The sequence below is a fragment of the Heterodontus francisci genome, chromosome 2 (genome assembly GCF_036365525.1).
Source record: "Heterodontus francisci isolate sHetFra1 chromosome 2, sHetFra1.hap1, whole genome shotgun sequence".
Classification (NCBI taxonomy): Eukaryota; Metazoa; Chordata; class Chondrichthyes; order Heterodontiformes; family Heterodontidae; genus Heterodontus; species Heterodontus francisci.
In genome coordinates this window covers 138668958-138688906 of record NC_090372.1, presented here as the reverse complement: position 1 = coordinate 138688906, position 19949 = coordinate 138668958, and the positions used below count along the sequence as shown (strand labels likewise).

Sequence of the window (19949 nt, the reverse complement as noted above, 5' to 3'; positions counted from 1 at the left end):
TGTCTACAAGTAACAAACAGCAATGCAGTAAATAAGATTTTTTTGCAAAGTAATGTTGGATGAGAAGTAATTGTTGGTCAGGACTCCAGGAGAATTCTCCTCTTCAAATAGTGCTATGACATCTTTTACATTAGCTTGAGGGCAGATGGGGCTTTGTTTTAATGTCTCGTTCCTGAGACAGTACTTCCTCAGTAATGCACAAACGTTTCAATCCAGGTTATGAGCTCAAATCATGGGGGGCTTGAATCCACAACCTTCTGACTCAGGTTAGACTGTTACCACCAATCCATGGCTGGCATTGAACAACCCTGGAATTACATTGGAATCAATTGGATGCTTCATTACTGAGACCCTAGGGTCTTTGTATGGATGAATTAAGATGCATTTGTACTTTGATTTAATTTAGACACTTTACCATATGTTCACAAAATTGTAGAATTAAACTTGTGTAGTTTTGTTCAACCACTGGAGGACAGTAGCATGCCGTTTAAACCTGCTGCTGGCAAACTATTTCCATTAATGAGTTAATTATCCAAGGCTTTAAGAAGCAAACATGCAGCATTTTCATTTGATGCACTTGCTACATAAAACTCGTGGGTTTCTTTTAAGGGGCAAAATAATTAGGAAAGTAATTGAAATACACTGGTTATTCGCCCAGGGGAAAACTCTCTGGTTAGAGTCATACCTAGCACAAAGGAAGATGGCTGTGGTTGTTGGAGGTCAATCCTCTGAGCTCCAGGACATCACTGCAGGAGTTCCTGAGGGTCGTGTCCTAGGCCCAACCATCTTTAGCTGCTTCATCAATGAGCTTCCTTCAATCATAAGGTCAGAAGTGGGGATGTTGGCTGGTGATTGCACAATGTTCAGCCACATTCGCGACGACCCAAATACTGAAGCAGTCAGTGTAGAAATGCAGCAAGACCTGGACAATATCCTGGCTTGGGCTGATAAGTGGCAAGTAAAATTTGTGCCACACAAGTGCCAGGCAATGACCATCTCCAACAAGAGAGAATCTTACCATCTCCCCATGACATTCAATGGCATTACCATCGTCATCCCCCACTATCAACATCCTAGGGGCTACCATTGACCAGAAACTTAACTGGAGTAGCCATATAAATACCATGGCTACAAGAGCAGGTCAGAGGCTAGGAATTCAGAGGCGAGTAACCCACCTCTTGACTCCCCAAAGCCTATCCACCATCTACAAGGCACAAGTCAGGAGTGTGATGGAATACTCTCCACTTGCCTGGATGGGTGCAGCTCCAACAACACTGAAGAAGCTTGACACCATCCAGGACAAAGCAGCCCGCTTGATTGGCACACCTTCCACAAACATTAACTCTCTGCACCACCGACGCACAGTGGCAGCAGTGTGTACCATCTACAAGATGCACTGCAGCAATGCACCAAGGCTCCTTAGACAGCACCTTCCAAACTGCAACCTCTACCACCTCGAAGGACAAGAGCAGCAGATGCATGGGAACACCACCACCTGCAAGTTCCCCTCCGAGCCACACACCATCTTGACTTGGAACTATATGGCTGTTTCTTCACTGCCGCTGGGTCAAAATCCTGGAACTCCCTTCCTAACAGCACTGTGGGTGTACCTACCTCATGGACTGCAGCGGTTCAAGATGGCAGCTCACCACCACCTTGTTGAGGGTAATTAGGGGTGGGCAATAAATGCTGGCCTAGCCAGTGATGCCCACATCCCATGAACGAATTTAAAAAAAAAAAAAAAATGTCTTCCTTTGCCTTGTGTAATTTTCCATTCTTCATGGTTGAGCCCAGTGAGTGTTATCAGGCTCGCTTTATCTCGAGCCTATTTGCAGATTACATCCAAAAATATACTTTCTGGCATAAATAGGGTTCATCTCCACACTTTTCAGCCAAAATCAAATTAGCTGGCAGAATCTCTATGCTCCCATGTCAGGATAGCCTGCTGTCATCTATGTAGACTTGCCTGGGTGAGGCAGACAATGCCTGAGGAGGTTTACCCAAGCCAGGATTTATACTTTCAGGAAAGATCATAAAATGAATAGAATTTCCCATGGCCAACCATGGGTTTGATAGTAGGAACAACATGTATTTATATAGCACCTTTAATGTAATTAAATGTTCCAAGGCTCTTCAGAGGCATTATAAAACAAAATATGACATTGAACCACGTAAGGAAATATTAGGGCAGATGACTAAAAGCTTGATCAGAGAGGTAGATTTTAAGGAATATCCTTAAGGAGTAAGGGAGGGGCCAGGCATGGAAGAATTTGAAAGCAAACATGTGAATTTTAAAATCTAAGTATTGTTTAACTAGGAGCCAGCATAGGTCAGTGGGCATAGGAGTAAGGGATCAATGGCATTTGGTGCTAATTAAGACATGGGCAGCAGAGCTTTGGATGACAAGTTTACAGACTGTATGGAAGGCTGGCCAGGACTGTGTTGGAATAGTCAAGTCTGGAGGTAACAAAGGCATGGATGAGGGTTTCAGCAGCACAAGAGCTGAGACGGGTTTGATTCAGGCAATGTTAGAGGTGGAAATAAGTAGTCTTAGTTACGGCGTACACATGTGGTTGAAAGCCCATCTTGCGGTTGTACATTGAAAGGGCAGATATTAAGATACTTAACAGATGTCATGGTCAGCCAGACATCTTTAATTTACATTTACATGAAAATGTTTGTTATAAGTTATCACAGGTTGTGTCTCTGTAGAATGATAGTGCTTTGCAATGCATCATGCATCATCCACAAATCCGAGTAATTCAACCTCAATTATTGTTTTCTTCTATACACTGATAAAAACATGATTTTCTGAGCTCCACTGGATGGATTGTTGTAGTAAGTAAACTATGTGGTTGTGCAGATGGTGTTGGTGGATGCAATGAGTCAGATCCTAGGCAACTGACCTTCAATGTGTTTTATTTATTTACTTGGGGGAGGGGAGAGTCTGATCTTTTTCAATCCGTGCAGCTTTTCTTCTCTACTGTTCAGATCAAGCTGCAAATGTGAAGCACTCTCCTTACAGGTTCAAATGCAGTCAAGAATATTTACAGTTTTCTTGATTTAGTCTCAAAGTTTTTAAGCTATTTGAATTCAAAATTAATGCATTAGTAATGAGCAAGCAAGCAGGGCAGGGATATGTGCTTTAACCATACATTGGAGAATCCACATTTACATTCATGAAATAGAAAAGGAAATGGGTCAACACTTAGAAAGAAAGGAAGGGGCAAGGGATTAAAGGCATTAGTCTCTAAGTGCTTGCTAGAGTGATGGGCCAAATGGCTGTCTTCTGTACTGTAAAATTCTGGATTATACTTCAAACTACCAAAGGTTCATTACAATCCTAATAAGAGCATTTTAAATAAAAATTTAAAATATGCAAATAGGGAAAAAATATAGCGCAGATTTTTTTTTTTTTGTTCAATGATGTCAGGGTCTCTGCCAAGGCCAGCATTGTTGCATATCCAAATTGCCCTCAAGAAGGTGACGGTAAGCTACCACCTTGAACTGCTGCAGTCCATATGATGTCTGTACACCCACTGTGCTGTTCAGGGAATTCCAGGATTTTGACCCAGCGGCAGTGACGGAACAGCAATATAGTTCCAAGTCAGGATGGTGCGTGGCTTGGAGGGGATCTTGCAGGTGATGGTGTTCCGATGCTTTGCTCCTCTTGTCTTTCTAGGTACTAGAGGTTATGGGTTTGAAAGGTGCTATCGAAAGAGCCTTGGCGAGTTGCTACAGTCCATCTTGTACATGGTAAACACTACTGGAGGTGATGAATGGGGTGTTAATCAAGCAGGCTATTTTGTCCTGGATAATGTCTAGCTTCTTGAGTGTCGTTGGAGCTGCACTTATCCAGGTAAGTGGAGAGTATTCCATCATGTTCCTAACTTGTGCCTTGTAGATGGGCTTTGGGAGGTGAGTAACTCATTGCAGAATTCCCAGCCTCTGACCAGTTCTTGGGTAGCCACAGTATTTAAATGGCTGGTCCAGTTCAGTTTTTGGTCAATGGTAACCCCCAGGATGTTGGGGGATTAAGTGATGGTGATGCCTTTGAACATCTAGGGGAGATGATTAGACTCTCTCTTGTTGGAGATGGTCATTGCCTGGCACTTGTGTGGCACGAATGTTACTTGTGTCAAAACACTACGCCAAATGAGAAATTTCAATTCATTGGGAACTTGCATTAAATTTTTAATGGAAAAATGTCCTACCATTAGCTTTAAAAAAAAAAAAAAAAAGCTGGCATTGAAGATGGCTGCCACAATTTGCATTTAAAAGCCTTACACATTCCAAGGCCTCCAACAAGAGACGCATGTCTCATGAGCCTGTACCCAAAACAAAGGCTTGCTCTAGTGATTGAATTGTCTAAGATTGCTTTCATTAGCATGGCATTCAATGCCATCCTGACACATTTTCTTTGAAAGAGAAAATCCCTCCAGGTGAAAATATTGGCATCCTGAGGCCTGAGGAGATAGAAACTCCTAACCTTGAATTTCATTAGAAGGTTCCAGAAAATAGTGAGGCAATCATGTGACCATCTGTTCATCCCTGTGAAAGCTGGGAGTTTCCCTTGGAACAAAGATAGTCAAGTCAGTACATCATTCTGTGCAGAAGTCAGGAGCGCTCACTCTTGCACTTGCGCTCTCTCTCCAGAAAACATCATCCGAAATCTTGCTGCTGGATCCAAGACAAAGATACCAGGAAAGAAAGCCACCTATAATTCTACCTACAACAAAAGCCTGAACCAGGTGGGCCAGTCACAAACTGCACATTTACCAGCCAAAGACTTCAAGAACACCACTTCATCCGGAAGACAACGGAATCATCCAACCCCACAGACTGTCAATTTTTATTTGTTCTGGACTCTATTCCAGCCACAAGTCTACTCCTTGTCATTCTGTAATCTGTGTGCATGTGCGTGCGATGTGCATTTTATTTTATTTAGTTCGAGTTTTGATAAGTATAATAACCTGTCCGATTGGTTCTTTACGATCACTGGAAAGGTAAAAGGTAAACACTCACTGAAGTGGTAAGCACATCCATTGTTTGAAAGGGACCTGTTGCGGTCAAATAAGAGGCAGGACAAGAGGCGTGCCTTGTAACCCCCTCTTCTGGCCGTAACACTTGCCACTTAGCCCAAGCCTGAATGTTGTCCAATTTAGTCCTACACCCCTACTTTTTCCCCATAACCCTGCAAGTTAGCCCTCTTAAAGCACTTGTCCTATTGCCTTCTGTAAGTTCCTATGGGATCTGATTCCACCATACTTTCAGGTCGGCTAGAATTTTAAGGGACCATTTGAGACGGGAATGGTGGGAGGGCAGAAGACATTGGACTGGAAGTCCAAGATCTCGACTTCCCTTCCGGATTCTACTGTTGGCAGCCGACATAGAGGGCAGACTTTGCACATCCATGAAATGAGAAGCCAATTAAGGCATTTAAGAGTGCAATAGACAGGAATTTTATTCACTAGGGCCAATTTAACCAATGGTGCATGGGAACCACAGGGCTTCAGGGCCTCACCTGGTTAAAGGAAGTGACAAAGAGGCAGGAGCTCAGTGTTTGCTTCACTGGGCAGCCATCAGGTGAGGCCGTGATGCTTGGCAGCCAGGGTGGAGGAGGGAGAGCATCGAGAAACAGTCAGGAGTGGGGGGGCCAAGGTGCCAGCTCTGGGCGTGCCACCAGGGCAGTGCCAGGTGACAAGTGAGAGAAATGGGGCCGGAGATGTGTGTAATGTCCCACCCTGCAGCCCATCAGCATATCAAGGAGGTCACCAATGCCCTGACAGGAGGACTGTGTGCTTCTGCACTGATCCAAACAGTCAAGCTGAGAGGGCTATAGGATTTTGGCTATTGTTGGATTCCCCAGGTGCAGTATACCATCGACTGCACGCATGTGCCAATCAAGGCCAGGATGGTGATGGAGGAGTCCAGGACATTGGCTGTATGGTATAATTCGGTGAATGTGATCGTCAGGCTGTTGCTTGACAGGTCTGTGGAACAGTTCTCCCAATATTGTCACAAGTCCCAGATGTTGCTGAGGAGGATTGGGCAGGGTGTGCCTTTGTTGTTTCCAGTGCCTGGGTCAATGCTGGGTGATCTGTCTGGTTTTATTCATTTTTCGACTTTTCTGTAGCAGTTTGATATAGCTGAGTGGCTTGCAAAGGCAGTTGAGAGCCAACCACGTTGCTGTGGGTCTGGAGTCATGTGGGCCAGACAGAGTATGGATGGAAGATGTCCTTTCCTGAAGGACATTGATGAAAAGAGCTTAACAGATGGTATTGAGGGGTTCAACTGACAATGTCCTCTGGACAGATGGCAGTCTGTATGTTGGTATAAATTGTTTTTTTACCTCCCAGGATAGGAGGGTGAGGTTTTAAAAAATAAAAATGGGGGAACCTCTACTACAATCTGCCTCCAATGTGTCCACTCTTCATTTTAATGGAGTAAGAGGGGGAAGTTAAGAGTGAGCAACTAACCTGTTCTATCGAGGCAGGTCCTGAATTTAAATGCTTTAATGAGCCTCCTTGCCTCACATTTTGGTGTGCTCAGATTTGACCCTGGGCAGCCAGGCTTCCCAGGCCTTGAACGGCAGGATGGAACAGGTAAGTGCTTTTCCATCTGAGCGAACTTGCTAATCCCTGAACTGTTACCCCTCCCCTTTAAATATCAGACTCACTCTTCCCCTTGATGTCCAACCTGTGATCGCTGACTCAAACCCCTTCTCTTGTTCTCCTACCACCACCCCCCACCCAAATGTCCAACCCATGATCTCTCCCTCCCAGGCCTGGTTCTGCAGGCCTACACTCTCTATAGCCAGTCAGCCCCTCAATCTGGCTATCTGTGGCTGGGAAACTAATTTTAAATAAGGTCCCTTTTAAATAAGGGTTCCAAGGTGTGTCGCTGAGGACAACGAATGCAGTTCTCCCTTGCCACTCTGCCTCTGGGTTATTATTGGTTATTATCTTTCTATTCCCAAAATCTCATTTTAAAATTCCCATACTTTTCTTTAAATCTCTTCTTGACCTTGTTCTTCCCCACCTCATGTAATGTTCTCTAGCACTACAATCCCTTTTGAAATTCTCCATTCCTATCCCTCTTCTCCCCTGTTTCCCCTCCCCCCCCCCCCCCACCCTCACTCCTCCAACTGTTCTTTCATTGATCTACCCCATGCTCTGGAATTTCTTTCCTAATTCTCTTCAACTCGATCTCTTTGAGATTCTTCTGAAAACCCATTTCTTTGATCAAGCTTTTGGACACCCCTTTTAACATCCATCTTGGTACAGTATCCATTTTTCCTTGCACATCTTTGAAGCATATTATGACTTTTTTGTCAAAAGGCACTATATAAATGCAAGTCGGCTGTGATAGATGCGGACAATGACTTCAACACATTTATTTGAGATGGTGTGATCACCTAAACAATAAAGGATTAAGTGTTTGTAACTGAACATTATTGCAGTTCATCTAGGATGGCTTATTCGGAAATAGCACTGCTTTGTATGCTCCAAATATTAACAGGAAATGCATCTTATTAAGAATTCATATTACTGTTCTCAAACCATCTACTGATGGAATATTTTGAACTGTATTGTGGTATCAGAATGTGTATTGTGTCCATTGGATGTTATGCATATACTGTAACAATTATTGGAACTTTATTTTGTTGAAGTTTTTTTTGTTGTCCTTGGATGTGTTGAAGAGTGTAGTCCTCGTGCTGTCTATACCAGTGGGAAAGCCAGCAGTGCTGCTGGCCTAACTGCAGCTGTAATAAAGGATGAAGAGTCATATGGGTTTGTGATTGAGGCTGGTGCTTTGATGTTGGCTGACAACGTATGTGAATTTCTACTTTTATACCTTTTTTAGGCTTTTTTGGCATATGTTCCTGAACTTTTGGAAGTGTGCACATAGTTTATGGGACTCTGTATCCCCAATATCATCTACTGAAGATGGTACTGAGAAAGAGGGAGTATCACATTCAGTAAAGACTTGCTGTTTGACGCTATCATTGTTAAGGGGGTTGAGTTACAGCTTCTGATTTCACACCGATGATGTGCTGTGCAAAAAGCAGCCAACACCTCTGTTCAGTGATAAAGCTTTACTTTCAGATCCAAGCAGGCATGCACACTGCTTTGCTTATCAATGCTTACTATTTCCTAACGTTAAACTGTAATAGAGCATACCTTGCCAACTAAAACATTCAAATATAACTTTTAAAAAGTTTGTGATCCATTGACCTGGAAACTTTCAAAAGTTTGCACATGACAGAACCCAAGCGATGTGATATTCTGGAGGCAGTATCACTCTTAGCATTAGTGGGGTGTAAAATCGGGTAAGTGACCTGAATGAAAAGTTTGAGGGCTTTGAGTTGGTACACATCTAAAAAAACATTCCCTTCGATGTAAAAGTGATAGCTTAAAAGAATGTTTTAGAATTCTCTAATTTCCTTGGTATTTATTTGCTGGATGTATTTCTTAAAAAAAAAACTGGTAAACCTTAAAAAAAAAAAATTCTAACTGCTTAATCGAAAGCTGTCTGAATATAATCAGGTTATAATGGAATTACTTAAGAGCCAGAAAGCTAATCTTTCATTGCTTGACCCAACAGCAATGAAATGTGCTTCAGAGCAATGGAAATTACTCTTTCTTAATTGGATAGTAGAGGTTCTGTGTGGATAGTGGCCTGAATCTCCTTTCCAGTTGAACAGGAAATAGTACATGTCAGGTGTGGTCACCTTACTGTTGATACGTTGACCTGTAAGTACACATTTTACCAAAAGGTTGTGTTTCTGAAATGGTTCATACTCCTTTACTCCATTCTGCTACACTTAGTTGGTCCATATGAAAGTCCAGGTCATGAAAAGAGTAACTGGGACAAGCTAGATGGACCATACATTTGTGATACCCTATGCATCATGATGTGCACACTTCCTGTACACGCAGAGCCATATATCTCCTGGGAGAGGCAAAACAAAATCAGACTAATGACTCACCTAGTTTCTTTTATGCAGCCAATAAGTTAATTTTCCTGAGAAAACAAAATTTGATTATGAAAGGAATCCAGAGGAGTTAGTTTCTCAGTATTTGTATTAAGCAGGGAGTCTGCTGCATTGATGAATTTGACAAAATGGATGTGAAAGATCAAGTAGCAATTCATGAAGCTATGGAGCAGCAAACCATTTCAATTACAAAGGCTGGTGTAAAGGTGGGAAAAGCATATTCTATTGATTGTAGCTATTGAACAGAGACTCTCAACCCAAGGGAATAAAGCACCACTCATCCAAACTATTAAAGCCTTTCGGAAGCTCATTTTATTAATCAGACAATATAATTAGGAATGGAAATATTGCCACCTGGTGCCAAGATCAAGGATATTCACCTTTGTCCTGCAAAAACAAATTGGTTTCCGAGCTCTAAGGGCTCTTTAGAACATAGTTTACTACAGTGTGGATGGGTGTATGTTGCAGCCAGAATGGCGCTCCATCTGCCAGTGGAGCGATGGTATTTGGTGTGACAACTTTTGATTTTCTATTTTGTGAAAGGTTTTGGTACCTGGGATCTTTAATATTGAATATTTGGAAGCCCGAAGCATTCATTGTCTCTGTTCCCTGCTACCATCTCCATTTGCTAGCCATCAACTCCATCCCGTTCCCTGGCAACTGACTGAGGCTGAACTAGATTGTTTTCAAATTTGATGTCGTAATTGACCCAAAGATGAGCTTCCAACCACGCTTCTGTGCCATCAAAATGCTTTTTTTTTCACTTCCATAACTTTGCCTGACTCCACCCTTGCCTCAGTTCATCTGCTGCTGAACCTCTTAACCATACCTTTGTTACCTCTAACCTAGACCATTCCAACACACCTGTGTCCTCTCTCATTTACCCTCCAGTAAACTGAGGTCATTCAAAACTCTGCCCATGTCTTAACTCATCCCACGTTCAGTTCACCTATCACTCCCATGCTCGCTGACTTACATTGGGTCCCAGTTAAGCACTGCCTCTTTTTTTTTTTGTTTTGAATAAATTCTCATCCTTGTTTTCAAATCCCTCCATGACCTCGTCCCTCCCTATCTCCGTTATCTCCTCCAACTGCACAACCCACTGAGATATCAGCACTCCTCTAATTCTGTCCTCTTGTGTTTCCCCGACTTTAATCGTTCCACTATTGGTGGTCATGCATTCAGCTGTCAATGCCCTAAGTTCCAAAATCTCTGCCTGCCTACCACTCTTCCTCCTTTTAAGACACTCTTTATTGACCAGGTTTTTGATCACTGTCCTAATATCTCCTTTATAAAAGCAAAATACTGCAGATGCTGGAAATCGGAAATAAAAACAGAAAATGCTGGAACTACTCAGCAGGACTGGCAGTAGCTGTAGAGAGAGGTCTGTGATCTTTTATCAGAACGCCTCTTTTTGTGCCTGGGTATCATATTTTGCTTTATAATATTCCAGTGAAGTGCCTTGGGACATTTTATGATGAGACCCTTTATAAATACACGTTGCTGTTGCACCAGTTAAAATAACCTCAATACTTTTGAAACTTGAGAAAACTATCTGTTATCTGCCATCATATGGAGCAGATCAGGCAGCAGATCAGAGAGTGACAGTTAATGTTTCAGGCCAATGACTTTTTCATCAGGCCTTCTGATAGGTCTACGACCTCGAGCAATAACTTTCTCTCGCCACAGATGTTATCTGACCTGCCGAGTGTTTCCAGTATTTTTAGTTTCCTGCATATGCGGTATTTTGCTTTCATCTTGAGCAGAATTGTTCAGTAACTAAAGCCCCTAATCGAAGAGTTTTTCATCTGCACTCAAGACCTTACTAAGGGGAGTGGTGTCAGCACTTCATCTGACAAAACACCACTAATTATACTTTCTATTTATTCAGCACTTCACTCATTTTATTGCTAAATGGCAGGCCTAAAGCCTTTGGCATTTGTGGCAAATGACTTGGAGCAACTTACTGGGTTAACATTGCCCATATAGACCTGCAGAATATTTGCAAAACCCATGAGGGGATTTAGTTATTCTGACAGAATGCTAGTTAACTATAAGATTTTGAATTTTTTAAGCTATCAGACTGAGGAGTGAGACTGAATTAAATTTTGAACAAATTGTTGACATACTGAATGGTGTGTCACGGAGTAGTTGAGGCAAAGGCCTTGCGTCTTTTAAGAGAAAAGGTGGATAAATATTAGAAACAAAAAGGAAAATGCAGGGTTCAGGGAATTGAGCACAGCATTGATGCAATGGACTGAATTGTCATCCTCCTGTGCTGCAAGTGACAAGATTTTAATGCAACTGTTAACGTCTTTATTTTAAATAGGTTGATACAAGTTTAGGATCTGTCTTAGATGTTCCTATAATGGTGCTGGTAACTCCCATAAGCAGTCTGAGCATCTTGTGATCAGGGGTCTGCCCAATATCTAATTATGCTACTGTAGCCCTGGTTGGAGAGGTGAGTGGGGAGAAGAACATCATAAACTGAATTTATATTGTCTTTCACACATGCCTTTATGTGCCTCTAATTTTTCCGAAGGTGACTAAAACATCTTAATGAGATAATGCCAGATATAAGTTGGTTTTCAGATAATAAATGAACATGCAGAACAATCAAATCTAGAGGCAGACGGAGTTGTGGTGGTAATGTCACTGGACTAGTAGCTGGTGGAATTTTAATTCAATTAATAAAATTCTGGATTTGAAATCTAGCCATGAAATTATCAATTGTTGTAAAAACCCACATGATTCACTGATGACCTTTTTAGGGAGGGAAATCTGCCATTCATACCTGGTCTGACCTACATGTGACTGCAGACCCACAGCAATGTAGTTGACTCTTAACTGCCCTCTGAAATGGCCTGGCAAGCCATTCCATTCAAGGGCATTTAGGGATAGGGAACAAATTCTGGCCAGTCACATCCCATGAATAAAAAACAAAACAAAATACTTTAATTTAACCAACACTAGAACCCTCCACGTGGGCAAGAATGTTAAAAAATCTGCCGCACTGTTCCTCTTGGTGCTTTTCGTTATTTTGTTTCCTGGTGGTCACCTTCATTTTTCTGAGCTGTGGCTTCATTATTAGCCCTTTTACAAACACTCCAAACATGGTGTTGCAGCTTACTGATGAGATGTGGAATATAATTTAAAAGTTCATTCTCTTTCAATTATCCATACTTCTCGTTTTTCCAATTTTGGACTTGAGCTGCTGGTATCCTGGGATACCATGAGCTTGGGAGTGTTCTGATCTGTTGCTTTTTTTTATATACTCAAATGTTCATTTGACTATATTCTATTCCACCAAACTGAGGTACTGTTTCTGAAGAGAGATGGCTACCACTTTGTACCATGCCTAAATGGCTATAGCCTGTGCGAGCCTGAATGGTTTGCATTAGCGAACTATTCAATGATGCGGTGAGTGTTCTACTCTCCACAAAACCACATTTTCAACAATTGATTTCTGATGGCGATCAGGAATACGGTCATTGACTGACATTTATTTTCCCTCCCCTCTGTCCCCTGGGCTTCTCTGTCATTGACCATAGTACACAACTGCCCCTTGACTGAGATCTAGCTAGAGCTTTCCTTCACTTTATTTATTTATATTTAGAGATACAGCACTGAAACAGGCCCTTCGGCCCACTGATTCTGTGCCGACCAACAACCACCCATTTATACTAACCCTACAGTAATCCCATATTCCCTACCACCTATCTACACTAGGGGCAATTTACAATAGCCAATTTACCTATCACCTGCAAGTCTTTGGCTGTGGGAGGAAATCAGAGCACCCGGCGGAAACCCACGTGGTCACAGGGAGAACTTGCAAACTCCACACAGGCAGTACCCAGAATCGAACCCAGATCCCTGAAGCTGTGAGGCTGCGGTGCTAACCACTGCGCCACTCTGCTGCCCTATGGCTTAGTTACTCAACATACACTCATCATTATTTTAGCCTGATTTTTAACACACGGTTCAAAACTAATTTAAATATTTTTGAATCGCCAGCAGCATGCTCATTTAAGGTGTGGCAGCTGGGAAGCTTTTTTCTGAAGCAGCGATGGGTGCGAGCGAGGTGGTAGCTGGGAAGGTGAGTTTCAGTTTATATTAACTTACCTTTTGTTTCGGCGGGCACGGGGACTGCTGGGTAAGTAAACTTATATATTTGGGCAGTGGCTAAACCCGAAACACTACACGTGTAGTGTCTCCCACCCATCCTCCTCCTCGAACCAAAAAAAAAGGACTCTTGTGTGGAGGGTTTGGTAAGGTAAGGTTTTCCTTTTTTAAAAAAAATCTCTGTCAATTTAGTGCGGGGGGGATGGTAGCTAGGGCAGTTGCATGCTCCTCTTGCAGGATGTGGGAGGTGAGGGTCACCACTTGTGTCCCTGCTGACTTCACCTGTGAGAAGTGCACCCAACTCCAGCTCCTCGCAGACCGCGTTAGGGAACTGGAGCTGGATGAACTTTGGATCATTCAGGATGCTGAGGGGGTGATAGAGAGCAGTTATAGGGAAGTAGTGACACCTAAGTTACAGGATAAAGGTAGCTGGGTGACCGTCAGGGGAGGGAAAGGGAATAGGCGTACAGTGCAGGGATCCCCTGTGGTCGTTCCCCTCAATAATAAGTATACCGTTTTGGATATGGTTGGGGGGGACGACCTACCAGGGAAAGCCACAGTGGCCAGGTCTCTGGCACTGAGCCTGGCTCAGTGGCTCAGAAGGGAAGGGGGGAGAATAGGAGAGCGATAGTGATAGGAGATTCAATGGTCAGAGGAACAGACAGGAGATTCTGTGGCCGCGAACGAGACTCCCGGATGGTATGTTGCCTCCCGGGTGCCAGGGTCAGGGATGTCTCTGATCGAGTCTACAGGATTCTTAAGGGGGAGGGGGAGCAGCCAGAGGTCGTGGTACATATCGGTACCAGTGACATAGCTTGGAAAAGGGATGAGGACCTGAAAAGCGAATATAGGGAGTTAGGTTGGAAGCTGAAAGGCAGGACGAGCAGAGTAGTAATCTCAGGATTGTTACCGGTGCCACGTGCTAGTGAGGCTAGAAACAGGGAGCGAGTGCAGCTGAACACGTGGCTACAGAACTGGTGTAGGAGGGAGGGATTCAGATATGCGGATTATTGGGATACCTTCTGGGGAAGGTGGGACCTGTACAAGAAGGACGGGTTGCATCTGAACTGGAGGGGCACCAATATCCTGGGCGGGAGGTTTGCTAGAGCTCTTCAGGAGGGTTTAAACTAGTTTGGCAGGGGGATGGGAACCGGAGCGACGGATCAGTGGATGGGGTAGCTGTTGAACAGGCAGATACCGAGTGCAGAGTCTGTGAGGAAGGTGAGACAATTGACACGACAAAGTTGCAGCCAGTATGATGGGTTGAGGTTTGTCTATTTTAACACAAGAAGTGTCAGGAATAAGGGTGATGAACTTAGAGCATGGATCAGTACTTGGAGCTACGATGTTGTGGCCATTACGGAGACGTGGATATCACAGGGGCAGGAATGGATGTTCCGGGGTTTAGATGTTTCAAAAGGAATAGGGAGGGAGGTAAAAGAGGTGGGGGAATGGCATTGCTAATCAGGGATAGTATCTCAGCTGCAGAAAGGTAGGTCGTCAAGGAGGGTTTGTCTACTGAGTCATTATGGGTGGAAGTCAAACAGGAAAGGAGCAGTCACTTTATTGGGAGTTTTCTATAGACCCCCCAATAGCAACAGACACATGGAGGAACAGATTGAGAGGCAGATTTTGGAAAGGTGCAGAAGTAACAGGGTTGTTGTCATGGGTGACTTCAACTTCCCTAATATTGATTGAAACCTCCTTAGTGCAAATAGTTTGGATGGAGCAGTTTTTGTCAGGTGTGTCCAGGAAGGTTTCCTGACTCAATATGTAGATAGGCCGACTAGAGGGGAGGCTATGTTGGACTTGGTGCTTGGCAACGAACCAGGCCAGGTGGCAGATCTCTCGGTGGGAGAGCATTTCGGTGATAGTGATCACAACTCCCTGACCTTTACTATAGTCATGGAGAGGGATAGGAGCAGACGGGATGGGAAAATATTTAATTGGGGGAGGGGAATTACAATGCTATTAGGCAGGAACTGGGGAGCATAAACTGGGAACAGATGTTCTCAGGGAAATGCACAACAGAAATGTGGAGGTTGTTTCGGGAGCACTTGCTGCGACTGCTGGATAGGTTTGTCCCGATGAGGCAAGGAAGGGATGGTAGGGTGAAGGAACCTTGGATGACAAGAGATGTGGAACAGCCAGTCAAGAGGAAGAAGGAAGCTTACTTAAGGTTGAGGAAGCAAGGATCAGACAGGGCTCTCGAGGGTTGCAAGGTAGCTAGGAAGGAACTGAAGAATGGACTTAGGAGAGCTAGAAGGGGACATGAAAAAGTCTTGGCGGGTAGGATTAAGGAAAATCCCAAAGCGTTCTACACTTATGTGAGGAACAAGAGGATGGCCAGAGTGAGGGTAGGGCCGATCAGGGATAGTGGAGGGAACTTGTGCCTGGAGTCGGAGGAGGTAGGGGAGGTCCTAAATGAATACTTTGCTTCAGTATTCACTAGTGAGAGGGACCTGGTCGTTTGTGAGGACAGCGTGGAACAGGCTGATATGCTCGAACAGGTTGAGGTTAAGAGGGAGGATGTGCTGGAAATTTTGAATGATATGAGGACAGATAAGTCCCCGGGGCCAGACGGGATATACCCAAGGATATTACGGGAAGCGAGGGAAGAGATTGCTGCGCCTTTGGCGATGATCTTTGCATCCTCACTGTCCACTGGAGTAGTACCGGATGATTGGAGGGTGGCAAATGTTGTTCCCTTGTTCAAGAAAGGGAATAGGGATAACCCTGGGAATTATAGACCAGTCAGTCTTACGTTGGTAGTGGGCAAATTATTGGAGTGGATTCTGAGACACAGGATTTATGATTATTTGGAAAAGTATAGTTTGATTAGAAACAGTCAGCATGGCTTTGTGAGGGGCAGGTCATGCCTCACAAGCCTTATTGAATTATTTGAAGATGTGACAAAACACATTGATGAAGGAAGAGCAGTGGATGTGGTGTATATGGATTTTAGCAAGGCGTTTGATAAGGTTCCCCATGGTAGGCTCATTCAGAAAGTGAGGAGGCATGGGATACAGGAAAAGTTGGCTGTCTGGATACAAAATTGGCTAGCCCATAGACGACAGAGGGTGGTAGTAGATGGAAAGTATTCAGCATGGAGCTCGGTGACCAGTGGTGTTCCGCAGGGTTCTGTTCTGGGACCTCTGCTCTTTGTGATTTTTATAAATGACTTGCATGAGGAAGTGGAAGGCTGGGTTAGCAAGTTTGCCGATGACACGAAGGTTGCTGGAGTTGTGGATAGTGTGGAAGGCTGTTGTAGGTTGCAACGGGACATTGACAGGATGCAGAGCTGGGCTGAGAAGTGGCAGATGGAGTTCAACCTGGAAAGGTGTGAAGTGATTCATTTTGGAAGGTCGAATTTGAATGCAGAATACAGGCTTAAAGACAGGATTCTTGGTAGTGTGGAGGAACAGAGGGATCTTGGGGTCCATGTCCATAGATCGCTCAAAGTTGCCACCCAAGTTGATAGGGTTGTTAAGAAGGCGTATGGTGTGTTGGCTTTCATCAACAGGGGGATTGAGTTTAAGAGCCGCGAGGTTATGCTGCAGCTCTATAAAGCCCTGGTTAGACCACACTTGGAATATTGTGTTCAGTTCTGGTCGCCTCATTATAGGAAAGATGTGGAAGCTTTAGAGAGGGTGCAGAGGAGATTTACCAGAATGCTGCCTGGACTGGAGGGCATGTCTTATGAAGAAAGATTGAGGGAGCTAGGGCTTTTCTCATTGGAGCGAAGAAGGATGAGAGGTGACTTGATAGAGGGTTACAAGGTGATAAGAGGCATAGATAGAGTGGATAGCCAGAGACTTTTTCCCAGGGTGGAAAGGGCTATCACCAGGGGGCATAATTTTAAGGTGATTGGAGGAAGGTTTCGGGGAGATGTCAGAGGTAGGTTCTTTATACAGAGAGTGGTGGGTGCGTGGAATGCGCTGCCAGCGGTGGTGGTAGAAGCAGATACATTAGGGACATTTAAGCGACTCTTGGATATGTACATGGATAATAGTAGAATGAAGGGTAGGTAATTAGTTTGATCTTAGAGTAGGTTAAAGGTTCGGCACAACATCGTAAGCCGAAGGGCCTGTACTGTGCTGTATTGTTCTATGTTCTATGTTCTAAATAGTCTTTCAGCATGTGAAACGGATCGATTCTTATACAGCCTAAAATGTGTTTACCATTGCACTTTTTCCATGAAAGAAAGTTTTAGCCATATATAGCACAGAAGGTGGCCATTCAGCCCATCAAGTCCATACCAGCTCTCCATGGAGCTATGCAGTGACTACTGTCAGTTACTGTGTGAACACTTAACACACTCGTATCAAATTCTTGACTGCTATTTGAATGGAGGCATGCGCCTATTTAAAAGTAAATAAGTCTGAGACATTTGGTCTTAGCTTATGAGCAATAAAATGACTCTTAGTTCTGACAAAGCTTGTCCACTCATTTCTCCTCTTTTGTCTATGTATTTCCTGTTTTTGTATATTTATGTTGCATTGACATCTTTTACTTGATTCAAAGGCTTCTCCAGTAAACACAAAATTGAATATGCCTCAGTGATCAATAAAATAAGCTACTTCCATTTTATTTGAAGTAAAGGAATAGTACAAACCTTTGTTTGCTACATAGCTCTTTGTTCCGTCTCCTAGGCTACATTGAACACCCGAGCTTCTATACTCGCAGCAGCCAATCCTATAGGTGGGAGATATGATCGATCCAAGACTCTGAAATAGAATGTAAATCTTAGTGCTCCGATAATGTCGAGATTTGACCTATTCTTTATCCTGGTCGATGAATGCAATGAGGTAACTAAACAAAATGAACATTACTTTTTAAAACTATTTTTTTGATTTATCTGTTATTTTCTTGGCTCCTTTTGCTAGACTGAGCCATGCCTGCTTATAATCCAATAGTATCTCACACAAAATCCCAATATTTGCTAGCTTGGATCCCATCCCATCCCATCAGGAATGCTGTTCAGATTTTTTTTCAGCAGTGAATTACATCAGTTTGGTTCAGTTAGCAGCATTTTCACTTTGGAGTCAGAACATTGGGAGCAGCAATATAGATTAATCCTTCAGTACTATTGGGGAGCACTGCATTGTCAGAGTTCCATCTTTTGGATGCAAACATTAGACCAGTCTGTTCAGATGGACTATTCGAACATAACCAGGGAGCTCTCCTTGTCCAACATTCATGCCTCAACCAACACCAACAATGGAAACAAAAAATGTTGGAAATACTCAGCAGGTGAGGCAGCATCTGTGAAAAGAAAAATAGTTAACATTTTCAGTTCTGTGACACAACTGAAACGTTGGCTCGGTCAACATCCTGGGGGTTACCATTGACCCGAAACTGCATCAGACCAACCACATAAATGCTGTGGCTACAAGAGCAGGTCAGAGGCTGAGAATTCTGTGGTGAGTAACTCGCCTCCTGTCTCCCCAATGCCTGTCCACTATCTACAAGGCACAAGTCAGGAGTGTGATGGAATACTCTCCACTTGCCTGGATTGATCCAGCTCCAAAAACACTCAAGAAGCTTGATGCCATCCAAGTCAAAGCAGCCCGCTTGATTGGCACCCCATCCACCACCTTCAACATTCATTCCCTCACCACTGACATACAGTGGCAGCAGTGTATACCATCTACAAGATGCACTGCAGCAACTCACCAAGGCTCCTTTGGCAACACCTTCCAAACCTGTGACCTCTGCCACCGAGAAGGACAAGGGCAGCAGATGCATGGGAACACCACCTGCAAGTTCCACTCCACGTTTCACACCATCCTGACTTAAAATTACATTGTCGTTCCTTCACTGTTGAGGGGTCAAAATCCTGGAACTCCCTTCCTTCCAGCACGGTGGGTGTACCTACACCCCAAGAACTGCAGCGGTTCAAGAAGGCAGCTCACCACCACCTTCTCGAGGGCAATTAGTGATGGGCAATAAGTCCTAGCCTAGCCAGCAACACCCACATCCCACAAACAAATAAAAAAAATGAACTACTTGTCTACTTGTTCATCTTTGTACAAATTGGCTGCTTCACTTACCTGTGTAAAAATCAGCACACTTAAATAATCAATGGTTTGTGAAGCACTGTGAAACATCCTGAAGATGCAGTAATTTTAAATTTCTCCCTCTTTCCTACCTATTTCCAACCTCTTTGTGTTGTCTTAATCTCCTTTGCCTTTTTCTCCTTCCTCTTCCTTCAATGCATTGTTCAACAACTCAATAACTACATTTCCTGTCATTCCCCCTACCCACAGCACTAAGACCACCCTGATCAAAGTCATCAGTGACTATCTCTGCAACTGGCCACAGCACACTGTCACTCCTTGACTTTTCTATGGTGTTTGGCACAGTCAACCATTTTATGCTCCATTACTATTCCTCCTCTCAAGTCCACCTCCATGTCACTTTTTCATGGGAAATGTTATATGTTTGCTTCTGTACGCTGCCACCATATTGAGTCTAGCCAGGGAGATTCTTAGATTGCAGTATTTAAACATTGATCTTTATTTTATAACTATATGCACTCCACACTAGCCTGTGTGACTCCTTCAAAAGCCATGCTGTATCTGTTCTCGAGTCTCACCCACATGCTCACTGACAATATCATGATGGACGGTATTCTTTACACTCTCTCAAGATTAACCATTTCAGACGCTTGTACTATATCTTCCCGTCCCTCCAAGGTCTGTATCCAAATATATATTTATATGCATTCACTTATTTATTTACATACTACAGCATCTCCCCTCAAGTCTCTGACTTAATAGATTCAATCTGTCAGGATGCTTCACAAATCTCCCTGATCTTGTCCGAT

General features: G+C 43.6%; 1 pseudogene; it reads left to right on the top strand.

Moving 5' to 3' along the window:
• Positions 1-19949, top strand: part of LOC137379973 (maternal DNA replication licensing factor mcm6-like) — a 95982-nt pseudogene that overhangs the window by 34230 nt on the left and 41803 nt on the right.